We start from the raw sequence: 26,355 nt of genomic DNA on the forward strand, positions 1-26,355 counted from the left end.
TCATGAATAAATAAATAAAATCTTAAAAAAAAAAAAAAAAAGAATGATATCCCAGCCCAGTGGAATCAGCCTCTTCAGTAACCACACGTTCTCATCATGCTCAGTGGCCAAGCCTCAGATTTCTTTTTCCAGCGCGGTACTGCGAATGCGGAATGCACCTGATTCCTCCTCCTCTCCAGACTCTCCAAGAGGGTCAGAGCCCTCCGTCCAGCAGGAGTCTACTGTCAGGTGGATTTGTCTGTAAGTCCATCCTCCTCGCTTGACGGGAGCTCCCAGACAGGGAAAAATGTTCCTTATTAACATTGTTCCTTCACACATTTATTGGTCATCCGCCGGGCTTTGCCCTAGACTGGCCACCAGGTATGCAAAATTTCAAAGAAGCTGCCCAGCACCCAGGAGCTTAGGGAGCCCCTACCAGGAGAATGACAGCGCAGGCCTGGACAAGAGGCACTGAAGTAGAGACAAAAGAGCAGCTGTAACTCAGGACAGTGGTATCTTCAGGGGAGGGAGCTTTGGGCTGAGACTGGAACACATGGAGGGTTGGGAGAGGGGCAGACAAGGGAATGCTGGGCCAAAGGAGAGGCGTGTGCAATGCACGGAGAAACGGAAGGAGCGTGAGGAAGGTGTGACCACCAGCTGTTGAGCTCTATGAGCTTGTCCCTGTGGATGCAGCAGGTGGCAGGAGTCGAGGCAGGACGGCTGGGCGGGGGCCAAATCGAGATGCTCCTTGTCTCATCTTAATGTGGAGACACATCGGAATTCTGAACAGCATGGGGCACGGTCCGACTTGGGTGCTGGAAGGCGACACTGACTGGTCTGGGAAGGGGCAACCGCAGAAGTGGGTGGATGAGAAGCAAATGCTGGCGTTTGGGCCTAAGCGATTCCGAATCAGGGGAAATCACAGTGGGGTGGAGACGGGGACGTGGACAGGAGAGATAGCGGGGAGACCCTTCGCAAGAGGTGGTGACAGACAGAACAGTGAGGTCGGGGGAGAGAAGGAGTCCCCCGTGACTCCCAACTCTCTGGCCTGGCTGTCCGGGTACAGGTGGGGCTAGTCATTCTCTGAGATCAAAAAATTCAAGGGAAGAAGCTGATCTGGGAAGAAAGATGATGTTGTAGACCATGAGTGTGGGTTATTTGTGGGACATCAAAGAAGGAATGGTTACCTGGACAGGTAACTTGACCTTTGTGGGTTGGTTGGGTTTTTTTTAAGATTTTATTTATATGGGATCCCTGGGTGGCTCAATGGTTTAGCGCCTACCTTTTGCCCAGGGCATGATCCTGGAGTCCCGGGATCGAGTCCCACGTCGGGCTCCCTGCATGGAGCCTGCTTCTCCCTCTGCCTGTGTCTCTGCCTCTCTCTCTTTCATGAATAAATAAATAAAATCTTTAAAAAAAAAAAAAAGATTGTATTTATCTGAGAGAGAGAGAGAGCACAAGGAGGAGGAGTGACAGGGAGAGAGACCTCTTGCGTGGGAGATTTATACTGAGTGGTCCTGGAAGTGGTGCCCGGCCCACCTACTTACTGCTGTTAGCCAGAAGCCAACCACAGAGCCACATGTGGGGAGAGGTCAAGAGACGCTGGACGCTGGTCATGTGAGACGTTCTGTGGCTGCATAAGAGAGGAGAAGGGATACGAAATCTAGTCTATCTGTCCCCAGCAAGCGGAGGAGAATCTGGCACTGACAATGCTAGCCATCTCTTCTCCTGCTGGTGCCACACCCAGAGCCCTTTCTGAGCAAAGCCCCTCGGGGTTATTCCTGTAAAACTGTGCTGTTATATTCCTGGGTTGTACAAATCCATCTTCACTACCCTGGTGTGAAACCAGAAGTAACAACAAGGGAACCGAACATCTATGAAGCAACTCAATCCAAAATCTTATTTAATAGGAAAAATCCATATTGGATAGTACAAAGTGGCCCAATTAGATTTTCTTTTTTTAAAGTTTTTGTTTAAATTCCAGTTACTTAACGGTACAGTGTAATATGGGCACCTGGGTGGCTCAGTGGTTGAGTGTCTGCCTTTGGCTCAGGTCATGATCCCAGGGTCCTGGGATCCAGTCCCACATTGGGTTCCCCACAGACAGCCTGCTTCTCTCTCGGCCTATGTCTCTGCCTCTCTCTCTGTGTCTCTCACGAATAAATAAATAAAATCTTAAAAAAAAATACAGTGTAATATTGGTTTCAGGTGTACAATCTAGTGATTCAACACTTCCATAGGTCACGCAGTGCACATCACGGCAAGGGCACTCCTTAACCCCCATCACCTATTTCACCCATTCCTGCACAACCTCTTTGGGTGACTCGCAGTTTTTTCTCTGTAGTTAAGAGTCTGTTTCTGGGTTTGCCCCTCTCTCTCTTTTCTCTTTGTTCATTTGTTTTGTTTTTAAATTCCTCATATGAGTGAAATCGTAGGATATTTGCCTTTTTCTGACTGACTTACTTTGCTTAGCGTAATATAGTCTAGCTCCATCCATGGCATTGCAAATGGAAAGATTTCATTCGCTTTATGGCTGAGTAATATTCCATTGTGTATAGACACCACATCTTTATCTGTCAGTTGAAGGACCCTTAGGCTGTTTCTATGACTGGTTGATTGTAGATAATGCTGCTATAAACATCAGGGTGCAAAAAAATTAAAAATAAAAAAATATACATAAATAAATAAATACATACATACATACATACATACATCAGGGTGCATGTTTGAATTGGTATTTTTATATTCTTTGGGTAAATACTTAGCAGTGCAATTGCTGGATCTTGGGGTAGCTCTATTTTTAACTTTTTGAGGAACCTTCATACCATTTTCCAGAGTGGCTGCACCAGTTTGCATTCCCACCAACAGTGCAAGAGGGTTCCCCTTTCTCCATCCACATCCTTGCCAATCCCTGTTATTTCTAGTGTTGTTGATTTTAGCCATTCTGACAGGTGTGAGGTGATATCCCATGGTAGTTTTGATTTGTATTTTCCTTTTAAAAAAAAAAAAAGGTGTTCTTTATTTATTCATGAGAGACACAGAGAGAGAGGCAGAGACACAGGCAGAGGGAGAAGCAGGCTCCATACGGGGAGCCCGATGTGGGACTTGATCCCGGGACTCCAGGATCACGCCCTGGGCCAAAGCCAGGTGCTCAACCACTGAGCCACCCAGGCGTCCCGATTTGTATTTTCCTGATGGTGAGTGACCTTCCATGTGTCAGTTGGCCATCTGTGTGTCTTCTTTGGAAATATGTCTGTGTCTTCTGCCCATTTTTAGTTGGATTATTTGGTTTTTGGGTGTTGATTTTGGATACTAACCCATTATCAGACATGTCATTTGAAAATACCTTTCCCATTTTGTAGGTTGCCTTCTAGTTTTGTTGATTGTGTCCTTTCTGTGCAGAAGCTTTTTATTTTGATGTAGTCCCAAGAGTTTATTTTTGCTTTTATTTCCTTTGCCTTAGGAGACATGCCTAGAAAGAAGTTGCTATGGCCAGTGTCAAGGAAGTTTACTGCCTGTGTTCTTCTCCATGACTTTGATTTGGGTCTGACATTTAGGTCTTTAATCCATTTTGAATTTATTTGTGTGTAGCCAAATTAGAACTCGAAGAAATTATAAGTGGGATGTGCACACAGGAAAGGAGACTCACGGAACAATCCCCAGCAGCCCCATGTTTCTTAGCAGTCATTTCTCCGGCTTTCTACATTCCACTCTGCTTGAATCTTCCTCCATCCACCTCCCTGTCTCTCCGTGAGAAGATGACCTGACCTCCAGATTTGGAGCAATAGAAGGCACCAGGAAAGGCTTCCTCACTCCCCTGCTCCTAAGTGCACACATTTTCATGAACTCCTTTGGTGCAAGCTTTTCTCTTTCCTCCTGCTCTGTGAGTAGAATGTCCTACTCTCTGCCTGAGACTTACCAGCCTTTTGTCCTCAGGATCCCATTCCTGCCTTGGGATCTACTGACTTAGCACATCCCCTCCTTTCTCTCCTGAACCTTCAAACTCTTTCTCCCACTGACTAAAATACATTTAACCACAGTGAAGGGTTGTCCATCTTTTACAAACATTCCTTGACCCGTCCCTTCTCTTCCCCTTTACAATCACACTTTCGAATTGCTTGTCTACAGACTGTCTATGAACACTTCCTCACCCCCTCACTCACTACTCCATGCAACCCTGCCTTCCTTCTTCACAATGCCCTGAATTGCTCCTTACCAAGCCGCCATGCACCCCAAAGGACATGTCTCTCTCTTCCCTGTTCTGTTTCTATAGGACCCCATAGTTATATTTGCCCTGATGATCAGTGATTTACAATTTATAAATATTTCAAACCCACAGAGAAGGGGCACCTGGCTGGCTCAGTCCGTGGAATGTGGGGCTCTTGATCTTGGGGTTGTGATTTGAGCCCCATGTTGGGAGTAGAGAGAACTAAAAAAATAACCTACAGAAAAGTTAGAAATAGGATACAACACCTACCTATACATCCTTCATCTAAATTATAAATGTTTAACTTTTGCCACATTTGTTTCTCTTTATCTCTCTTTCCCTTCATGTATGTATATATATTTCCTGAAGCATTTGAAAATGGGTTGCAGACATCATGACCCTCACTTTTAAGTATTCTAGTATCTCATAAGAATTAGGACATGCTCCTACATGATCAAAAAACCATCATCACATTTAAGAAATTTGACATTAATATAATATTATCTAATATACAGCCCATATCTGTCTCCAAATATTACCGGACTTTTATAGATATTTTTTAAAATTCAGAATCAATCAAGGATTATACATTGTATTTGGTTCCCATGTCTATAGTCTCCTTTAAAATAGACTCTTTCACCTGCACAATTTTTTCCTTTTCTTTTCCTTTTTTGTCTCTTTTGACATTTATGTTTTTGAAGTGTCCGGGTCATTCTCTCATGAAATGTTCCATAATCTGCATCGGTGTGATTTGTTTCTCCATGATTAGATTCAGGCGAAACATTTTGTAAGAGGAACACACAGGGGAAATTTTGCACTTTTCATTGCAACACATTAGGAGACATCTAAGATTATTTTGCCCAATTATAGGGATGCTAAAGTTGGTCAAATGCTTAAGTTTGTTAATTATCTATATAATTATGAAAGAATTTGTAAATGGACATTTTAACTGAATTTCTTTGTATTACAGAAAACTTTCACTTGATTGTGTACCATCCATCCATGATCCATGCTGTAACAAGGATTTTGTTGATGATTATAAAACAGTGATTTTTAAAACATCACTTCCACATTTATAACTGGCATGTTCTCTGTAAAGAGCAGGTTCCCCTCCCCCATTTCTATTTCTGGTATCATTATTGACTCATGGATTACTTTCAAAGTACCATTAATATTTTTGATGCTAAAATTGTCCAGGGTGGGCAGCCCTTATGGCTCAGCAGGTTTAGCACCACCTCCAGCCTGGGGCGTGATCCCGGAGACCTGGGATCGAGTCCCACGTCGGGCTCCCTGCATGGAGCCTGCTTCTCCCTCTGCCTGTGTCTCTGCCTCTCTCTCTCTCTCTCTCTGTGTGTGTGTGTGTCTCTATGAATAAATAAAATGTTTAAAAAAATAAAAAATAAAAAAATAAAATTGTCCAGGGTTAACCAGTAGAAGGCCTCTCAGTATGGATTCTATGACCTCATTAATCTTGGAGCACTTTCTTGCTTTCTAGCACAAGTTATTCTAAGCTCACTTTTTTTTTAAAGATTTTATTTTATTATATTTTTTTCCAGCATGCTCCATGCCCAGCATGGAGCCCGATGGGGGACCTGAACTCCCAACCCTGAAATCAAGACCTGAGCTAACACCAAGAGTTGGATGCTTAACAAACTGAGCCACCCAGGCGCCCTTTATATTTTATTTTTAAGTAATCTCTACACCCAACATGGGGCTTGAATTTACAACCCCAAGATCAAGAGTCACATGCTCTACTGACTGAGCCAGGCAGGTGCCCCTAAAAGAATAAAAAATGGAATGAAGCAGTACACTGATTGCTTGAGATCAATCAAGCACTGGGGCAACCTGGCTGAAATTACAAAATCATCAGTAGTAAGAATCAGCTATTACATACCTTGAATCCTGAGGAACAGGGGAAGAGGCTACTACCCTATTAATAGGACATATACTTGGGCAGCCCCGGTGGCCCAGCGGTTTAGGGCCGCCTTCGGCCTGGGGTGTGATCTTGGGGACCAGGGATGGAGTCCCGCATTGGGTTCCCTGCGGGGAGCCTGCTTCTCCCTCTGCCTGTGTCTCTGCCTCTCTCTCTGTGTCTGTCATGAATAAATAAATAAAATCTTTAAAAAAAAATAGGGCATGTACTTGAAGTTCTTTACTGGCATAATAGCTGGTTAAAGGACTCCACCTGCTAGTCTGCGGGTGGCCACAGCTCCAGAGCCCCGTATCTTAATCAAAATGATTGTTCAACTTAAAATCTCATTCACCTGCAATAAGAACTCCAAAACTCAAACTTACTCAATGAAATAACAGAAAGACTTAGGGGATCCCTGGGTGGCGCAGCGGTTTAGCGCCTGCCTTTAGCCCAGGGCGCGATCCTGGAGACCTGGGATCGAATCCCACGTCGGGGTCCCGGTGCATGGAGCCTGCTCCTCCCTCTGCCTCTCTCTCTCTCTCTCTGAGTATCATAAAAAAAAAACCAGGAAGACTTAGAATTTATCCGGGACATAATGCAGTAGTAAGTTATTATACTAGTGTTAATCAGAGGAATATTCATATACTTGGTATCTCAAGTATTTGTAACACTTAAGAGAGTTTAATATATTAGAAAATAGTGGGAAATATTAAAATATCTTAAAGATTAGGGGAGGTGGGTGAGGCAATGGCTGAAATAGGTGATAGGCGTTAGGGAAGGCACTTGTGATGAGCACCAGGGGTTGCATGGAAATGATGAATCACTAAATTCTACACCTGAAAAAAAAAATCTACACCTGAATTCTACATCTGTTATGTGGGCTAACTAGCTGGACTGTAAATAAAAACTTGGGGGAAAAAAGAATTTCTAAAAGATTAACCTTGAGATTCCAATTAAGTTACGTAATTGCTTACTTGACTTAGATTTTTTTTTTGGGTGACTAAACATCATAAGTAAAAAATGTCCTGAGTTTGTAAATAATCCTATTGGGAACTTAAAAATCTCCATATTAATATTTTTCATTTATTAGATTATAAGAACTTTTTGAAATCATTGGAAAGCTGACTTTGTTAGTCAAATAATTGAAGAATTTAGAAGAAAAACATTAAATTTACCAATGCAATTTAGAAGTCTTTAAGGCTAAACATTAATCAAAGGCTATGTAAAAGTGATTGTTAAAAAACAAAGAATGATGAAGAATAATAAACCATGTAGAGTGAGTTTAAAAGGTGATTTTTGGGGTGCCTGCCTGGCTCAGTGGGTGAAGCATGTGACTTTTTTTTAAAGATTTATTTATTTATTTTGAGAGACAGAGAGAGAGAGAGAGAGCGCGTGCAAGTGGGGAAAGAGGCAGAGGGAGAAGGAGAGAAAATCTCCAGCAGACCCCACACTGAGCTCAGAGGCTATGGAAGCCGAACTCACAACCCTGAGACCACAACCCTGAGATCAGGAGATGCGAGTTCAAGCCTCACATTGGGTGTAGAGATTACTTAATAGTAAAAAAATCTTAAAAATAAAAAGTTTAAGGAAATTTTTGAACTTGAAACTTAACTAAATAAAATGATAATTAAACACACACACAAAGTAGCCTCTTTTTAGTACTTTTGGGTCCTTGTACAAAATATATACATAGGTGGGCTTTTGTGACATCCTAGAGTTACTATGTGTAAGTTTTGTGTAAGAATCTGAGTAATAATAGGGACGCCTGGGTGGCTCAGTGGTTGAGCATCTGCCTTCAGCTTAGGTCGTGATCCTGGGGTCCTGGGATCGAGTCCCACATCGGGCTCCCCATGAGGAGCCTGCTTCTCCTTCTGCCGTGTCTCTGTCTCTCCCTCTGTGTGTCTCATGAATAAATGAATAAAATCTTAAAAAAAAGTCTGAGTAATGATAATAATAATAATGGTAAATGTTCATAACACCTTGCATTTTACAGGACTCACAATCCTATGGAATAATTTGGCATTCAGTGTAGGGGCTGAAGTTTGAGAGAAAGCTGTACCTTCCGCTGGAAAGGCTGGGGGAGTGGCGAAGACTCTGGACATAGCGGGTTGTCCATCTGTAACGTCCCCACTGAGAGCAATGAGGGAGCAGAAGGCAAGCCGAGGACAAAGCACAAGCTGCCACCCCACAACCACCCCACCAACACTTGGGTGGGATTTGTGTGACCTTCCTCCAGGAAACTTCCAGCTCTCTCTCTTTTTTTTTTTTTCCTATGATTGTATTTATTTATTCATGAGAGACACAGAGAGAGGCAGAGACACAGGCAGAGGGAGAAGCAGGCTCCCTGCAGGGACTCGATCCCAGGAACCCGGGATCACGCCCTGAGCTGAAGGCAGACGCTCAACCACTGAGCCACCCAGGTGCCCCAGAAGTCTTACCATCTTGATGTTAATGCTTTGCTAGAGGGAAAAACAATCTTAGCCTCAGAATAGCCAGGCCCAGGATCCTGAGTGCTCCATCAACATAGGAAAGTCCTTCAGGGCACCTCCCTTCTCTTTACCACCCCCACCCCCATAGTGTATAATCAACCATTCCTCACAACCCCAGGGCAGCAGCTCTTCCTGCCCACGGGTCCTGTCCCCGAGCTCTCATAATATTACCATTTTGCACCAAAGACATCTCAAGAATGTCTTTCTTGGCTGTAGGCTCTGGACCTCACCCACATTCAAAAACTACATCAAGGGACCCCTGGGTGGCTTAGCAGTCTGGTGCCTCCCTGCAGCCCAGGGCGTGATCCTGGAGTCCCAGGATCAAGGCCCACATCAGGCCTCCTCATGGAGCCTGCTGCTCCCTCTGCCTGTGTCTCTCATGAATAAAAAAACGAAAAAAAATTTTTTTTAATTACATCAGGAGGATTGATCAAGGTTCAGAATCTCTGCCTTGTAGCTTTTTAAAGTAGAAAGTCTAACTCCACTGTGTCCATGGGGTGACTGGACTCGGGGACCCTGACCTCTGCTGCTGAGAGTCACAGCAGGCCGATAACGAAAACGTCTGCGCTGCTTTTCTCATTCATCCTAAGAAATAGGGCCTCGTGCCCACGAGCGTGCACACTGATGTGACCCGATGGTTTGGGATGGACCCCGGCAAGGTTATGCTTCGCTTGCCAAACCCCAGTCCCAGAACTTCCTGAGGCTGAGCGGTCAGGAGGTTTCCAGAACAAGGACAATGGCCAATTGTTGCCCAGGAGACAGCAACCTTCATTCCAGCCCTGCAGTGTGCTAGACTCTGGTCTTTATTTTTTTTATTTTTATTTTTTTTAAGATTCTATTTACTTATTTGAGAGAAGGGGGAGGTGGGCAGGAGGAGGAGCAGAGGGCAAGGGACAAGCAGACTCTGAGCTGAGCTCAGAGCACGATGTGAGGCCCAATCCCATAACCCAGAGACCATGACCTGAGCCAAAACCAAGAGTCAGAGGCCCAATCTACTGAACCACCCAGGGGCCCCCAGATTCTGGTCTTTAATCTTCACTTATTTTCAAAGATTTTATTTATTTATTTGACACCCTTGGTCTTTAGTTTTTAATAATGACTAAGGAGTCTTAGACCTCCAGGCCCAGGAGCCTGCTAGGAACACACATTAGGAACAGGCAATCTGGGGCACCTGGGGGGCCCAATGAGTTAAGGGTCTGCCTTGGGCTCAGGTCATCATCCGGGTGCTTGGGATCGAGCCCCACATTGGTCTCCACACTCCATGGGGAGCCTGCTTCTCTCCCTCTGCCCTCCTCCCTTGTGTGTGTGTCTCTAATAAATAATCTTAAAAAAAGAAAAGAAAAGAAAAGAAAGGAAACAGGCAATCAGAACTGGAGGGATGGGGGCTCCTGGAGCCCTCGGGACACGGGGTCCGCACTGCGACAGAGAGGCTGAGGCTGGGCTGACCAGAAACGTTCTGCTAATGACAGAAAGGGTGGCAAGACGGGGTGACAGAGATCACAGCATTCTGAGGAACTAAATTTAGTGCAGGCTGGAAAGGAGAGGGCAAAAGCTGGGTGCAGGGAGAGGGCTGGGAAGGCAAACAAGCCCAGGTGGCAGAAAGAATTTCACTGTGTCAAAGAGCATGAACTTCATCCAGAAGATATTTAAAAATGAGTTAACTATTTACTGATAAGAAGAGAAACTGAGCGGCTGGAAACAAGGGAGAGGTGGAAACTTCACTTGTATGGACATTTACACCTTTTGCCCTCTGAGCCATGAAAATCACTTTGAGTAAGTACTCAAAAAAATTCCAAAAATTCAAAAGTAAAAGTGTTTTTACAGTATATTTTGAAATCCCCCCACTTAGATGAGTCTGGCTGTGTACTAGGCTCTGGGGAAGCAAAACGGACGGCAAACGGCCCCTACCAGCTTCTAACCTAGAAAGGGTTTTCAAAGCTCTGTGCCTCATCCGAGACACAGCCCACCTCTGGGTGGATTCCCCACGTCAAAAGATGTGCAAACAAATCATTAAAATCCGAGCAAAATGATTGTTATACTAGAGATGGGGGCTTGGAACGTTGAAAGCACAGCTTGGGGGGCGATGAGCCTGTGATGGCCTGAAAACTTGCGGACACATCCCGTCATCTGGGTTTTGGTGGGAGGCAACATGTAAACGGGGTCTTGAAGAATGCACAGGAGCTTTACCAAACAGAAAAGAGAGGAAGACCCCCAAGAGGAATAGAAAGTCCTGAAAAGCCCTGCAATGCTTTCGGAGGAAAGAAACAGTTTGGTGTGATGATCAGGGCAGCACAGGAAAGAGTATGTGATTTTAAATGAGAAAAAAAAAAGAGTATGTGAAGATGAATTGACTTCCCCCCACCCAAATAGCAGGAAAAGATAACTTATGGAAATTATTTTTTCTGGGTGCCTGGGTGGCTCTGTTGGTTAAGCTTAGCTCAGGTCATGATCCCAGGGTCCTGGAATCGAGTCCTACTGCGGACTCACTGCTCGGCAGGGAGCCTGCTTCTCCCTCTCCCTCTGCTTATGCTCCCTCCCTCACTCCATCAAATAAATAAAATATTTTTTAAAAAGAATAATTTTTTCTATCTTGTATTTGTCCTCCCATAATTTTTACTGAAACCTAGTTTCTGGGCAGCCCGGGTGGCCCAGCAGTTTAGCGCCTGTCTTCGGCCCATGGCGTGACCCTGGAGTCCCGGGATCAAGTCCCACGTAGGGCTCCCTGAGTGGAGCCTGCTTCTCCCTCTGTGTCTCTGCCTCTCTCTGTGTGTGTCTCATAAATAAATAAATAAATAAAATCTTAAAAAAAAAAAAAAGAAAGAAACCTAGTTTCTGTTGGTTAATATAAGAAGTAAAAAAAATTGGTGTAATGAGCAAATATATGGGAAAAATTCAGAAGCAGGTGAATAAGTTTGGTTTTTTTTTCCCCTTGTGAAATATGCTCATGGTTTTGATTTTTATATTTTATGGATGATATTTCCATTACCAAGATTGTTCTTTGTTTACGTATTGGAATTAATTGTTATGGATGTTTGGTCTCTTCCACAGAAATCAAGGCTTCCTGTTGGTTTGCAGCCCAAACTCTCCCACTGCTTGTTTTCTTTGGCTTACACAGTTGGTTTCCAGTTTTAGTTTTGGTTTTCCAATAGGACAGCTTCTAGCTTGTCTTCAAACATTGAAATAGCAGGTAATGTGGAGTCTGTGTTCTGCATGACAACCATCAGCGGGACCTGACTGTGAGCCTGTCGCTTCAGGCATCCCCCCGGGTCCCAGGCTTGCGGGGTTCACCCCAGCCCCTCTGGGTCTTTGGGGTTGCCCTGGATCTGCCAGAGGTTCCACCAGGGGGCAGTGTGATCAGCGTTTTGGAGAGCAGGGTGGGGAGGAAGTGCTTGGAGCAGGTTCTGCAGGCAATGGAAGGAGGCCCTCCTTTCCTTCCTGGAGGGTAAGTGCTAAGGCACAACTTCCCTTGGCGCAGCACAGTGAAGGGTCGGGACTAAGAGCCAGCTGCAGGCCAAGTATTTTTTTTTTTTTTTAAAGATTTTATGTATTTATTTATGAGAGACAGAGAGAGAGAGAGGCAGAAACACAGGCTGAGGGAGAAGCAGGCTCCATGCAGGGAGCCCCATGAGGGACTCGATCCCAGGACCTTGGAATCATGACCTGAGCCAAAGCCAGATGCTCAAGCACGGAGCCACCCAGGTGCTCCAGGGACATTTAATTTTTATCTGCATTTCCTTCTGCCTTTGTTTCCCGCCTTACTCCTAGTCAGGTGGCTTTCCACCAGCCGGGACTTGGGGGACCGCCTGTGTCTCTTGGGCCCAGTGAAATCTCAGTGTATATTTTATAAAAAGAGACGACCCAAGGGGTGCGTTGGCCTCTACCCCTATACAGGAAGGACACCGATGTCCCTTTGCGGTCAAGGGCAAAGCTGGGGGGTTGGGCCGAGGACACCGAGGACCAGGGCCCTCCTCGCGTCTGGCCAGTCTGGTCCTGGGTGTCCCCCAAGTCCCCGGGCAGCCTCGGTGGCCAGGGCCACGTGTCTCTGCGGCTCTGATCCTGTGGATGTCATCAGCCAGGATGCCGAATCCTACTTCCTCTCTGTTTTCCGTTGCTTTCTCTCTGCGTTTGTTTTCTTTGGCTGCTGTGGGCAGATTTGCTTCTCATCTGAGCAGCATGTGCCCTGGTCCGAGTGAGGGCCGAAGGCTACAGCAGGATACAGCCCTACAGCAGGATACAGCCCTCGGGGGAAGGGGAGAGACTGGCCTTGCTGGGGCCTCCTCTGCAAACCCAATCGCAGCCCCTAGAAAGCCATCGCCCTCACCTCCCTCTCTCCACTCACTGCCCCAAGAAAAAGATTAGGCGAGCGGCTCCTTACCCGGGGTTAGCCTCAAAATAACCTCTCTTTCCCAGGCTGCCTTTCATTCTGTGTATTTATTTAAACTGCAAAAGTCTTGAACACTTTTAGTAAGTATGGCCGGAAAATAGTGGCACAGGTGTGAGTACTCTCCAACACTTGGGTTGCAAGCACAGTCGTGTTTTTTTTTTTTAAATTAAGATGCAATTCATATAACATAAAGTTTGCCATTTTATTTTTTTAAGATTTTATTTATTTATTCACTAGAGACACACACAGAGAGAGAAAGAGGCAAAGACACAGGCAGAGGGAGAAGCAGGCTCCAGGGAGCCTGATGTGGGACTCGATCCGGGGACTCCAGGATCACACCCTGGGCTGAAGGCAGTGCTAAACCGCTGAGCCACCCGGGGTGCCCTAAAGTTTGCCATTTTAAAGTGTGCAATCCAGGGACGCCCGGGTGGCTCAGTCGGTGAAGTGTCTGCCTGTGGCTCAGGTTGTGATCTCAGGGTCCTGGGATGGAGCCCCAGGTCTGGGTCCTTGCTCAGCGGGGAGCCTGCTTTTTGCCCTGCTTGTGCGTGCTCTCTCTCGCTCTCACTCTCGCTCATTCACTCTCTCTCTCAAATAAATAATAAATAAAATCTTTTTAAAAAGTAAATCGGGCAGCCCTGGTGGCTCAGCGGTTTAGTGCCGCCTTCAGCCCAGGGCGGGATCCTGGAAACCCAGGATCGAGTCCCGCATAGGGCTCCCTGCATGGAGCTTGCTTCTCCCTCTGCCTGTGTCTCTGCCTCTCTCTCTCTCTCTCTCTCTCTCTCTCTCTGTCTTTCATGAATAAATAAATAAAAATCTTTTTACAAAAATAAATAAAAAATAAAAAAGTAAATAAAGTGTGCAACCCAGTGGGTTTTAGTATCTTCGCTGTATGGTGCAATCCTTACTTCTACCGCATTCCAGAACATTTCCATCACTGCAAAGAGAAGCCCTCCACCTCTCCCCGGCCCTCATTCCCTGGCAACCACTACTCTGCTTTCCATCCTCATGGATTTAGCTATTCTGGGCATTCGTTTTTGTTTTTTTGCTGGTTTGTTTGTTTGTTTTTGACATTCTGTATTCATGGAATCATACAACACGTGGCTTCTGTGTTTGCTTTATTTCATTTAGTGGAATGTTTTCAGGGTCCTTCTCTGGTGTGGTGTGCATCAGTACTTTATTCCTTCCTGTGGAGGAATAATATTCCAGTGTATGGATATCCCACATTTTGTCTGTCCATTCACCAGCTTCCACTTTGGGGTATTATATTATAAATCATGCTGCCGTAAGCATTTGTGTGTCAGTTTTGTGACAGCATATGTTTTTTTTTTTTAAGATTTATTTATTTATTTATGAGAGACACAGAGAGAGAGAGACAGAGAGGCAGAGACACAGGCAGAGGGAGAAGCAGACTCCACACAGGGAGCCCCATGCGGGACTCAATCCTGCGACTCCAGGATCACATCCCGGGCTGAAGGTGGCTAAACCGCTGAGCCCCCCGCGCTGCCCCAGTATATGTCTTTGATGCTCTTGGGTATATGCTGGAGTGGGTCCTATGTCACTCTACATTTAATGGTTTTGAGGACTTGCCAAGTCTTTTCCACAGTGGCTGCCCCATTTTACATTCCCACCAGCAATGTGTGCGATCCCTCCCATTTTCCCCCAGTTTTATCAAGATATACTTGACATATAACAATGTATTCATTTGGGCAGCCCCGGTGGTGCAGCGGTTTAGTGCCGCCTGCAGCCCAGGGCATGATCCTGGAGGCCCTGGATCGAGTCCCACATTGGGCTCTCTGCGTGGAGCCTGCTTCTCCCTCTGCCTGTGTCTCTGCCTCTCTCTCTCTCATGAATAAATAAATAAAATCTTTAAAAAAAAAACCAATGTATTCATTTAAGGTAGACCACATAATGATTTATGTATGTATTCTGAAATGATCACAATAAGTTAACGTCAATCACCTCACATAAAAAAAATCACCTCACATAGAATTTTTTTCTTTCTTGTGATGAACACCTTTAAGGTCTACTCTCTTAACAACTTTCAAATATACGCTATAGTAGGGTTGACTATAGTTGCCATACTGTCCATGATATCCGCACAACATGTTTACCTTAAAACTGAAGGTTTAGGGACGCCTGGGTGGTTCAATGGTTGAGTCTGTGTCTCTCATGAATAAATAAATAAAATCTTTTAAAAAATAAAAAAAAATAAAGATGTTCAATAAAATCAGACACCAAAGGACACTGACTGGTAAGGACAGATTTTAATCAGTAGCAACTATTGCAATAAGGAAGAGAGTCCAGCATAACTGACCTCAACTTCAATCTGCACAGAAGTGAGTGGTCATTTTATTTTTATTTTATTTTGAGTGGTCATTTTTTTAAAAAAAATATTTATTTATTTGGTAGAGAGCACAAACAGGGAGAGTGGCAGAGGGAGAGGGAGAAGTGGACTCCCCGCTGAGCAGGGAGCCCAGTGAAGGACTCGATCCCAGGATCCTGGGATCATGACTTGAGCAGAAGGCAGGTGCTTCATGGACTGAGCCCCCCACCCCAGGCACCCCGTGAGTGGGCATTTAGGGGAGAATGCTAGACCGCTGGTCAGGGAAGTGAGAAAGTACAACCAAGTGGGAAAGGGGATTGATCCCTACGAAACCCCCTGAGTTCACTACCTGAGCTCATCGAGTTAGGCTCCCACGATAGCTGCTGCAAGGCAGGGGCCCTGTCTTTCTGCCTTGGTGGGAACAAACAGCAAGTTCTTTTGCCACCCTTGAGTTTCCTCAGGCAGGCACTTTAAGGGGAGTGAGGATCATCCAAGAGATGTAGCTCTGAGCTGTTACAAACTGCTAGTGCTCGTTCATGTCTTTCTAGGCCAAGGTTGAGGCTAGTCAAGCCAGAAGAACCTGGGAGCAGTTTGCTCAGACAAAATGAGGAAGAGTGTTGGGGGTGGTGGTGGCGCGGAATCTTTCTCTAGAACTTTTGTCGTGTTCCTGTCAGAGTAGACAATGAAGCACAACCCTGATATCATTAACTAATTTATAAAATAAATTGGGTTCACCAAGTCCTGCTATAGAGATCCCATCAACCCAACCGGGTAACAGAGAAGTCACACACAGCACAGCTTGTCTATTGAAATGTAGGCCAGAGGTGTCTGTTTTCATGGATACGTACAGATCACGAAACACTAGGTGGGGAGTCAACCATCTGGGCCTGAACTCGATCCTCCCTCCCACAACAGGAAACAAATTCATCTGGATGATGTGCTAAAAGAGTTGTTGACATAAACAGAAGGAATCCTGGCTGATTTTATTTTTATTTTTATTTTATTTTATTTTTTTTTCTGACTGATTTTAGATGAAAACTTCTAACAGAGAAGCTCTGGGGAAGGAATGCTCTTGGGTGGAGAACACGTCTTTATAACCAAACTCCACAATTGCTGCTATTTAAAGCTTTTCACGACAAATGGAAAAACCAAATAAACTCTCTTGCTTTGGATAAACCATTGTGGCCTTTGACAGTGTGAAAAACATTTTCCTTTGTCGGTCTCTCCTTCAATAACCAGGATGGGGAACAAGCAGATTTAGTAATGCCCAGCCCAACCCTACACCATGCACTTACCCCTTCTAGTGTCCTCTGCTCACTGTAACCTGTTATCTTGATACGTATGAATTACGACTGAGCATTTATTACCTGCCAAACTCCCTAGGTTGACAAAACAAACTGGGAGGCATTCTGGGCCTGGCATAAGTGACTCCATCTTGGGCCTCTGGGATTGTTTGGGTTTTTTACAGTATAAATAAATCTACAAGCAAATACGTATAAGGTGAAAAGTGAAAAAGGCCCTGTGGGAAGTTGGAATAGTCTAGTGACGTGAAGATTCAGAGAAAGGAGAATTAACTTTTGCCTCGAGCTGAGAGAAAGAGTCCTTCCTTGTTGAGAAAGGCCTCCAAAAAGCATACTTCGGAATGGGGAGCTCACCATGGTACCAGGATAGCTATTAAGAGCTGTGTAAGGAGGAAATGCCCAGTCAGAATTGGGGTGATCTGGTTAGGATACCCAGTTAGATGACCTTGCCACATCTAGACCTTGTTTACTTCCTTTTGCTGGAGGAATAATTATATTTTAAGGCCTGAAAGCCCATCTTCCATCCAACTCATTCCCCTAATTAAAAGCCGCCATGATAACAAACACTCTCACATCCTGCTTTTCTCCTAATCTAAATACATTGCGTCTAGATATTTCCTTCGAGTTCAGAGTTCTTGCAATTTGTTTTAATGTTTAAGAACAATGAGAAAAAGACCCATTTTCTCCATTCATATATATATAGTGATGTATGTACCTTAGGATTTTAATATTCTGTGGGGAAAGCCTTGTGGATTTCAAGTGTCATGCTGGGAGCCCGTAAGTCTAGAGACTGGGACCTTTCTAGCCAATTATTAGTGATATGGAGAACAAAGCCAAGAGAAATGTAGATAAAATTAAATTTCCTCACAACTGGCAGCCCATGGATAAATACCTGGCATTCCTCAAGGAGCTCATAGCCGCCTTAATGTTAATGCTTTGCTAGAAACTAAAAGCAACCTTAGCTTGACAATAGCCAGACCTCCAGAATCCTGTAATCTTTAACATACAGAAATCCCTTCAGAGACTTCCATTCTCTTTACTCCCCCAGCTTAAACATATATAATCAGTCCCACCTCACAATCACAGTGCATCTCCTTCTGCCCATGGGTCCTGCCCCTGTGCTATCATAAAGGCCCCTTTTTGCACCATAAAACATCTCAAGAATTCTTTCTTGATCATTACGCTCAGCAACCCCACATCATTAGGACTATTAATGAGAAAATCCTAAAAGCCCATAAGGACACAGAAGAGAAGTGTCAAAATCAACCCCTCTTCTCTTCCCCTTTATCCATTTCCCAACACTAGTTACCAAGGGATTAAGGTTAACAACAAGAATATTTTCGTCAATCATCAAACGTATTATGCACATACTCTATGATTAAACCATAGAGCAGAAATTTTAAAACATATTGCAGGGGATCCCTGGGTGGCGCAGCGGTTTGGCGCCGGCCTTTGGCCCAGGGAGCGATCCTGGAGACCCGGGATCGAATCCCACGTCGGGCTCCCGGTGCATGGAGCCTGCTTCTCCCTCTGCCTGTGTCTCTGCCTCTCTCTCTCTCTCTCTCTGTGTGACTATCATAAATAAATTAAAAAAAAAAAACATATTGCAGCAAACATTATGTGACTTCCATGAGGTGGATGCTTTTCCAAGAATTATTATCTCTCTGAGTTCTGGTGAAACTCATGGGAGATTTTATAAACCTTAATTTATAAACAAGATTCTACTAAAGTAAAACAAGTAGAAATTCCTTGGCTGTCCTTTGTAAAACAAAAAACCAAAACAAAACAAAACAAAAAGAAAACAACAAAAACCAAAATTCAACCAAGTAAATTTTAACATCTAATTGGCTTTATTGTTAAAACTTAAAAAAACCCCTCTAATTGGCTCTATTGAGCAATTCATGAATTGGGTAGCATCCCATCTAGCGAGTTAGCAGGCAGTGGTCTGAGGAGCTGTATAAAATGGAAAGATTTTATTTTTGTTCTTTACTTCCAAATTTTTATTTAAATTCTAGTTAGTTAATATGTAGTGTAATATTGGTCTTAGGAGTAGAATTTAATGATTCCTCACTTATATTTAACACCCAGTGCTCATCACATCAAGTGCCCTCCCTAATACCCATCACCCATCTAGCCCACCCCCCGGCCCACCTCCCACCATCAAGCCTCCATTTGTTTCCTGTAAGCAAGAGTCTTTGGCGATAGTCGGTTGAGCATCCAACCTTTGGTTTCAGCTCAGGTCATGATCTCAGGGCCATAGGATCAAGCCCCGATCATCGATCATCGGGCTCCATGCTCAGCAGGGAGTCACTTGAGATTCTTTCTCTCCCTCTGCCCATCCTTTCCCTCTCTCTCTCTCTCTCTCTCTCTCTGTCTGTCTCTCGCAAAAATAAGTAAATAAATCTTTTAAAAAATGTTTTTAAAAAATCTCATGGTTTGCCTTTCTCTCTCCTTTTCTTTCCCCCCTTCCACACATTCATTTGTTCTGTTTCCTAAATTACACATATGAGTGAAATAATAGGATATTTGCCTTTTTCTGACTAATTTTGCTTAGCACAATACCCTCTAGTTCCATCTACATCGATGCAAATGGCAAGATTTCATTCCTTTTGATGGCCGAGTACCATTCCACTATATATGCGTACCACATCCGAAACGGAATCCCAGAGGTGGGACAAGGAGTTACATTAGTGAAGGTTTACCCCAGGCAGCCTCTCTTTCCCATGAGGAAGGTGCAGGGGGTCTTACCATGCAGATTACTTCGTCTTCCTTTGGGGGGGGATGGAGAGGATCCTTAAATTTCTGGGGAAGGTTGAAACTGCAGTTAGGTTGGGTAGTAAACCCTGGTTTGGTGACTTGGCCCAAGCGATGCCATTTGGGGGCCTGTCGTATTCTTTTTAACGATTTCCCCCCTTTGATCAGATTCTCCACATAATGGAGAGATGTGATCAAAATTGAAGGCACTGGAGCCACTTTCAGCTACACCCTGTGGTTCTCACAGCTTTTATGGATCCTCTGTGTGATATTCACAGGTTATGATGTTTTTTGCTGGTTCTCTGTGATATTCACAGGCCACAACCTCACACACCTTGTCAGCTGCTTCCTTCACTTCTCTGACATTCCAGGCTGGGGAGATCACCTGCTTGGTACTTAGCGGCTGCAAACAGGCACTGAAAGTTTTTCGAGAGGATACAATGCACCAGGGAGATGATTACGATAACTATAAGCAGGGTAATTCCCAATATTTGGGGTGAACTTCAGAGCCATGGTCCCTGAGACCCACACCTATCAAAGACCCCACTGAAAGCATCACACCCTTTTAAGGCAAGTGGCTTGCTCAGTGACCTAACATGAAACCTAAGCGAGTAAATCTGGACATGGCAGGTGATGTTAACCACAGCATAGACATTTTGTTGCTCAGGTGCAAGAGCCAATTGTCACTTTGCAAGCTTCTGGCTTAAGATTGGGAAAAACCGACACGGAGGACCCAGTGACCCTCCAAGGGGAAGACAGGTACTGGTTCAGGGCTATCTGGTGTAAAGTCCACTTGGATAATCAGAATTAGATATGTGGGGTGGGGGTGGGGGACCAGAGCAGAAAAAGTGTTTCAGGTTCCCCTGGAAAGAAAAACACAACCAAGGAGGGAGGGTTAGGATTCTACCTCTGAACAGTCTCCTCAAGGCTTTCTGCACGTGGCGAGGCCTCTCGGCCTCTGTTTTCCTGTTTAAATAGTGGGGATATCTGTCTTGGGCTGTTCTGAGAATTAAATGCTTGTGATATTAAACACCTAGCAAAAAAAATAAAAAATAAAAAATAAAATAAACACCTAGCAGGGCAAGCATTTACTAAGGCAGCGCGTTACTCTTCTCTGCACAGCCCTGCTTCATGTGCGTGCACAGGAGGCTCCCGCCACACACCCCCGCCTGGAGGGCCTGGGACGTGCCCTTCAGCAGACCCCAGTGCCAGGAGACACCAGCAGGGAGAGTGCATACAGTGAGTCCCGGCCTGCCCCAGGAGGCCAAGGTCAGGGACTGGGGAGTCACGTGACCCCTGGGTTCCAGGGTAAAAATGACAACAACGTTGCAGGAAATGCCAAGGCTGCAGCAGAAAACCCCGGGGCCTGGCCTTGCACTTTGTATTTTCTGGCCCGGCAAAGAGGCATTGTAGAAATTCAACAAATAAACAGTCTTGGCCTTGAACTCAAAAGACTTTTGGCATTCTTAGGCTTCTCCCCCCAGCCGTGCCTTCCCCTTCCCCGTTGTTCAGGCCAGAATCCGAGGGAATCCTTTGATTCCTCTCTTCCCCTCCCTCCTTCTCTTTTCCTCTCATGGCCCAGGCAAGAGGCAGTGATGCCCACCCCAGGCCCACTCTGTCCCCACGGCGGCTCGGGGGGACTTTTCACTGTGGAGTGGACCCCAATGCCACTCCCTCACCCCAGACTAAGAACCCATCAGGAGTTTCCCCTTCTTTTACCCTCATTGCCGACATCCATGGGAGCGGGCGCCACCGTGTTAGCCCCTAGCGTGCCATCCCAGCCCCGTGTCAGGCACAGAGTGAAGCTCAGGGAACCCCTGCTGGACAGCCACCGGTGACTGGGCCTGTGAAAGAAGGAAGAAACTGGGGGCATCTGGGGGGCTCAGTTGGTGAAGTGCCTGCCTGCAGCTCAGGTCATGATCAGTCCTGGGATCGAGTCCTGAGTCAGGCTCCCTGCTCCATGCAGAGCCTGCTTCTCCTGCTCCCCCCTGCCCCTCCCCTCACCACTCATGCTCTCTCTCTGTCTCAAATAAATAAAATGAAAAAAAAAAAAAGAGGAAGAAATTGATAAATGAAAGACACCATGCAGCCAGGCACCCTGCTCAGACTTCCTTAGATACAGCACAGGGGCAGCAAAGGTCCCAAGCAGAGACTCACACATGTGACCTCAGGCTGGTGGGGGAGCCCCAGGAATACCTCAGGGATCCTTGAGCTCATCACCCAGCTCACCACCCAGCTCATCACCCAGCAGAGCAGTGCCTGCAGCCTGGATGGTCTGGGTCTCTGTCCCACCCCCGGGCAGTCTGGGTCTCTGCACCCCCCTCCCCCCAGGGTGATCTGGGCCTCTGTCCCCCCCCAGGCGGTCTGGGTCTCTGCCCCCCCACCCCAGGCGGTCTGGGTCTCTGTCCCCCCACCCCAGGCAGTCTGGGCCTCTATCCCCCACCCCAGGTGGTCTGGGTCTCTATCCCCCTCTCCCCCCAGGGAGATCTGGGCCTCTGTCCCCACCCCCCCGGGTGTTCTGGGCCTCTGTCCCCCCCCCCGGGTGATCTGGGCCTCTGTCCCCCCCTGGGTGATCTGGGTCTCTGTCCCCACCTCCCCCTGGGCAGTCTGGGCCTCTGTCCCCGCCCTGGCTGTCTGGGCCTCCGTCTGCTCATCAGCAAAGGTTCACTGAGCTCCTGCTATGTAACTGGCACCGGGCGAGGCACTAGGGTGACCCCGCGAACCACAGTCCTGTGGCCACGGAGCCTACCTCCCGGGGGTGGGGGGCCTCAGCCAGCAGGTGCCCAGAACTACAGAGTGGCCGGCAGGGTCCGGGCCAGGAGGGAGTCCCGTCCTCCCACGGTGGGCGGGGGGGGGTTCCTCACCTTCCCTGAGACAGCCTCCTCATCCGGGAAGGGGGCTGATGACAGCCCCTCACTGGCCCTCGTGGTCGGCAGCCTCAGTGGCGCCTCACTCGGTCCGAGTGACAGCGTGTCATCACCAGGCCCCAGGCCCGGGCTGCAGGAAGGCCTGACCCCCCACATGCCGCCCCTCTCCCCCTGCACCCCGCCGGCCCACTGCTCCTCATCCAGGCCAGGCCGCACTCGGGCCAAACTCCATTCACTTCTAGATCATTCCTGGGAGGCCCCGCGCCCAGACCCCCGAGCTGCCTGATCGGTGTCCCCGCTCCCTGCCACCCGCACGCACTCCATACCCTGCGCACCAGGGGCAGCCGAGCGCGGCAGCAGCCTCCTTCCAAGTGGCCAGTGCTGGGCAACAGTCGCCCAGGGAGGCCTCGTTAGGAGCTTTCTTCCTTGGTCCCCAGCAGGCCTGTCAGGTCGTCGGGCTCACACGCGCTCCAGGGATGTATGTTTTGTGATTTTTTTGTTGGACATAAAACAATAAATAGGGACCAGCTTTGCTCTAGACACACCACAAAGATTCCTATAAAGATTCAGGCGGGGGCGCCCGGGTGGCTCAGCGGTTGAGCATCTGCCTTCGGCTCAGGGCGTGATCCCGGGGTCCCGGGATCGAGTCCCGCATCGGGCTCCCTGCATGGAGTCTGTGTCTCCCTCTGCCTGTGTCTCTGCCTCTCTCTGTGTGTCTCTCATGAATAAATAAATAAAATCTTTTTAAAAAAAAGATTCATGCTGTTTCCTTTCTTTTCTTCCTTCTTTTTCTGCCCCCCACGTATCCAGCACCCACTATGCGCAGACATCAGGCTGGGGAGTCACAGCATGGGGAGTCACACGTGTTAACAACCCATTCTCATGCTCTCCCAGAGCAGAATTAAATGGAGGCTAAGACACAGGACCTGCAGGATGTTGCTGAGATCAGGGAAAGTCTCCTGGAGGAGGAGGCCTTGCGCTGAGAAGCAAGATTCCAAGGACAGGGCTGGGTGGTTGACAGAAGGCCTGGGGCAAAGGCCAGGCCTCGGCCTCTGCTAGTGGGGAAGCCAAGTCACGAGGGAGGCAGGACAGAGGGTGTGGTGGGGTTGGGGAAAGCACCAGCAGTGCCAGAAAACAACTTGATCCCTCTTCTTGACTTGGGACACAGGCTGCTGGGGAAGCGATTCCTATTGTTTCTGTTTCCTTCTGGGGGAGGGGGGCGTGCAGAGGAGCCGGCAGGCAGGCCGATTGTCAGAGTGGCCTTGAGAGCTCCTTAGGAGGTCGAGAGGGAGGAAGAATAGGAAGGGGCTGGAGAAAGAAAAGATAAGCAAGATCAAAGTAAACGAGACAGGATTTTGTCAGAGGAAAGCTGCAAGAAAATCCCTCAGACTCAGGGCCCCAGAGCAGCGGGATCCTAATAACGCACACTGTGAGCCCCGGGTCCAGAGTGGTGAAGTGACTGGGTCAAAGCCACAGAGCCGATTGCCTTCTGGACTCTCTGTACAGTGCTCTGATTACTTCCGGGGCTGAGAGTAAGCGCAGAGGAAGACCCAGATCCCTTCTCCCTCCGAAATTCTGTGTTAGCAGAGGGTGCCGCCCAGGTCCCAGCCAGGCAGGACATCCCCTGCCCAAGGGCCCAGGAAGACCTCGTGGCCCAGGACCTCCTGGCCTTGGAAGTCACAGCACTTCTCTGGCCAGCAGCAGCCCCCACCTCCAGGGCCCTGGACACCCGCGGCCAGGAGAACAGGCCGGGCCCTGCTTGTAGCAGAAACCGCCTCCTCTGCAAAGGCCACAAGCGGGGGCTGCTGCCCTCTCCCCACCACCCCCTGGAGGCCCCTGGCCCGCCACACCACCACTCACTTTTCTCTCCCCTCTGGGCCTTTGCACATGTTCTCCCATCACCTGAAACCCTCCCTCCTTCCCACCCTCTCTTTCCCCCCTGCCGAGACAGCTCCTGGTGCAGGTCCCAGCTTTGAGGGTCCCTTACCTTCGGGGGAGCCTTCCCGAGATAGGGCCAGGGGCCGCCGCTGAGGGGCCGCTTGGTCTCCCGAGGCTTGCACTCCTCACACCGGATCAGCGTGGGCTGGAACTACGGAAATGAACAGAAGTTCCCTCAAGTGCAGACCTTACTTCTTTTTTTAATGATTTCCAGAAACAACGACCTACTGAGCTCGTTCTACGGGTTTTGCTATGGTAGGAATTCCTATCCTCCCCGAGGTGGGTATTATCACCCCCTCTTGTCAGATAGGCAAACTGTCCTTCAGAGAGGCTGAGCCTCCTGCCCAAGGCCACGCAGGGAGCGAGATGCGGACTCAGTGCGGTGGACACGCAGATGTGCTACTGCCCAGATCCGCCTTCCTGGGGGGATTCAGCCCCACCTGCTGCGGTGTCTGCAGAGGGCTTGTCAGCTCCGAGCACTTTATTTATTTATTTTTTAAAAATATTTTATTTATCTATGCATGAGAGACACAGAGAGAGAGAGAGGGGCAGAGGCACAGGCAGAGGGAGAAGCAGGCTCCATGCAGGGAGCCTGACGTGGGACTTGAACCCGGGGCTCCAGGATCAGGCCCTGGGCCGAAGGCCGCGCCAAACCGTCCAGCCACCAGGGCTGCCCCAGCTCCGAGCACCTTGAAGCCCCGCCTGAGCTCTGGAGAGGCACCTTGCGCAGAGGGCAGCCCACATCCACAGACGGGCCAGCGCGGGTACCGGGGCCGGGCCCCCACTGTGGCTCTGCATCTGCTGCCTGGTCCTGCCTCCTTCTCCTGGGGGGCTGATCCCACGGCGCCCCTGTCGTGCGTGAGCCAGTTCCAAGCACCACGCCCGAGCTGGGTCTTTCCGCAGCGTCGGCGGAGTTGGGTCCAAGGCTGGGGTGACATCATCACAAAGCGGGTCCAGGATTCCAAGTCCAAAGACTTGCCTTCTGGGGCAGCACGCAGAGCAGAGCATAAGGCAAGTCACACAAGAAACGAGATAAAAGGGGTTCAGAAAGTTCAAGAACCCAACGTGAAGTCAGTCTGGGGGCTCGGTGGAGACCAGGCCTCGGTCCAGTCCGGGTCAGCTCCGGCCTCTTCCCGCATCTCGTGCTTGAGCAGAGAAGGTTCTGGGTTCTGTTCGCAGATCCCTGGGGCAGAGCCTTTGGCCGCAGCTGCCTTTATGACCGAGGTCACGTCCGAAGAGCATGACGGTTTACTGCAAACGTGCTCCTCTTTGGGAGGGATTGGGGTCAATCTGGGCCTGGGTGTGTCGTCAGCTGGTGCTGGTGTCGCTCCCGTACCCTTTACTCCTTGTGTCACTGCTCGGCACAGGCCCCTGCTTGACATGAGTCACTCCATCTTGCTCTCTACAACCTCCTCACCGCCACCAGCATGTAAGCCTCCAGCCCGGGACAGTGTGACACCAGGACACACAGCCACAACCACCCCCTCCCAGTGGAGCAGCCGGGCCACCCAGCACGGTGCGGGCACACGGCAGGTGCACAGAGCTGATTTGCTGAATACGTGAGCAGAACACAAATGAGGAGGCTCCTTGGGTGATTGATGAAAGTGCATACTTGCTCTGCGGGGCCTCATGGTTGTTATTAGTGAATTTGCAGGGCCCCTGGCACCCTCCTGAGAGCCCTGAGCTGCATTCCCGGTGTGTGTCCTTGGAACACTGTGCCAAGGAGTTGACAGACTCCTGCACCTCCCCCCCAGGCCACAAATAAGACCAGTCTGGGTGTTGGGAAACAGCCAGCTGCAAACCTGATGGAGTTCAGGGTGAAAGTGCAGAGTCCTTCCCCACCTGGAAGGGCTGGGAAAGCCCGGGAGCTACAACAAACCTTTTCCGGCCACCTCCAGCCACCTGCCTGGGTCAGCTGCTCAGGAGCCCCTGCCCCCACGCCGGCTCTGCGGCAGCTCCTTTGTTCTAAGCAAAGGGAAGGTGGGGCTCTGCTCCCACCAGGTAGCTGGAAGGCATTCCGGCAGGTAAAGGAGGAGTTGAGGGGGAGAGAGAACTACTAAGAGTGGAGGCCGAGCAGGCTGTGTGCCCCCCACCCGCCCCTGTAGCAGGTTGGGGTGCGGGAACACCTGGCTGGGGAAGGGGAGTGTCCAAACAGACCAGGTGGGGCCACTGGCCGCTGACAAAATCCAGAGGCGGAGAGA

The 26,355-nt window shown here is 48.1% G+C and overlaps 1 long non-coding RNA gene across 4 annotated transcripts; it reads right to left on the reverse strand.

Annotated features, from left to right (window-relative positions):
• Nucleotides 1-8: 8 nt before the first annotated feature.
• Nucleotides 9-26,355, reverse strand: LOC144306998 (uncharacterized). Of its 4 annotated transcripts, XR_013373956.1 has the most exons (6): nucleotides 24,204-26,355; nucleotides 21,069-21,193; nucleotides 2,805-2,971; nucleotides 2,443-2,610; nucleotides 1,527-1,612; nucleotides 9-1,387 (listed from the first exon to the last, which is right to left on the reverse strand). It is a non-coding gene; the product is annotated as an uncharacterized LOC144306998 (long non-coding RNA). The 4 variants fall into 4 exon arrangements; XR_013373958.1 differs by lacking the exons at nucleotides 1,527-1,612; nucleotides 2,443-2,610; nucleotides 2,805-2,971; XR_013373959.1 differs by lacking the exons at nucleotides 9-1,387; nucleotides 1,527-1,612; nucleotides 2,443-2,610; nucleotides 2,805-2,971 and adding an exon at nucleotides 14,889-19,397.

This window comes from Canis aureus, chromosome 38 (assembly GCF_053574225.1).
Source record: "Canis aureus isolate CA01 chromosome 38, VMU_Caureus_v.1.0, whole genome shotgun sequence".
Lineage (NCBI taxonomy): Eukaryota > Metazoa > Chordata > Mammalia > Carnivora > Canidae > Canis > Canis aureus.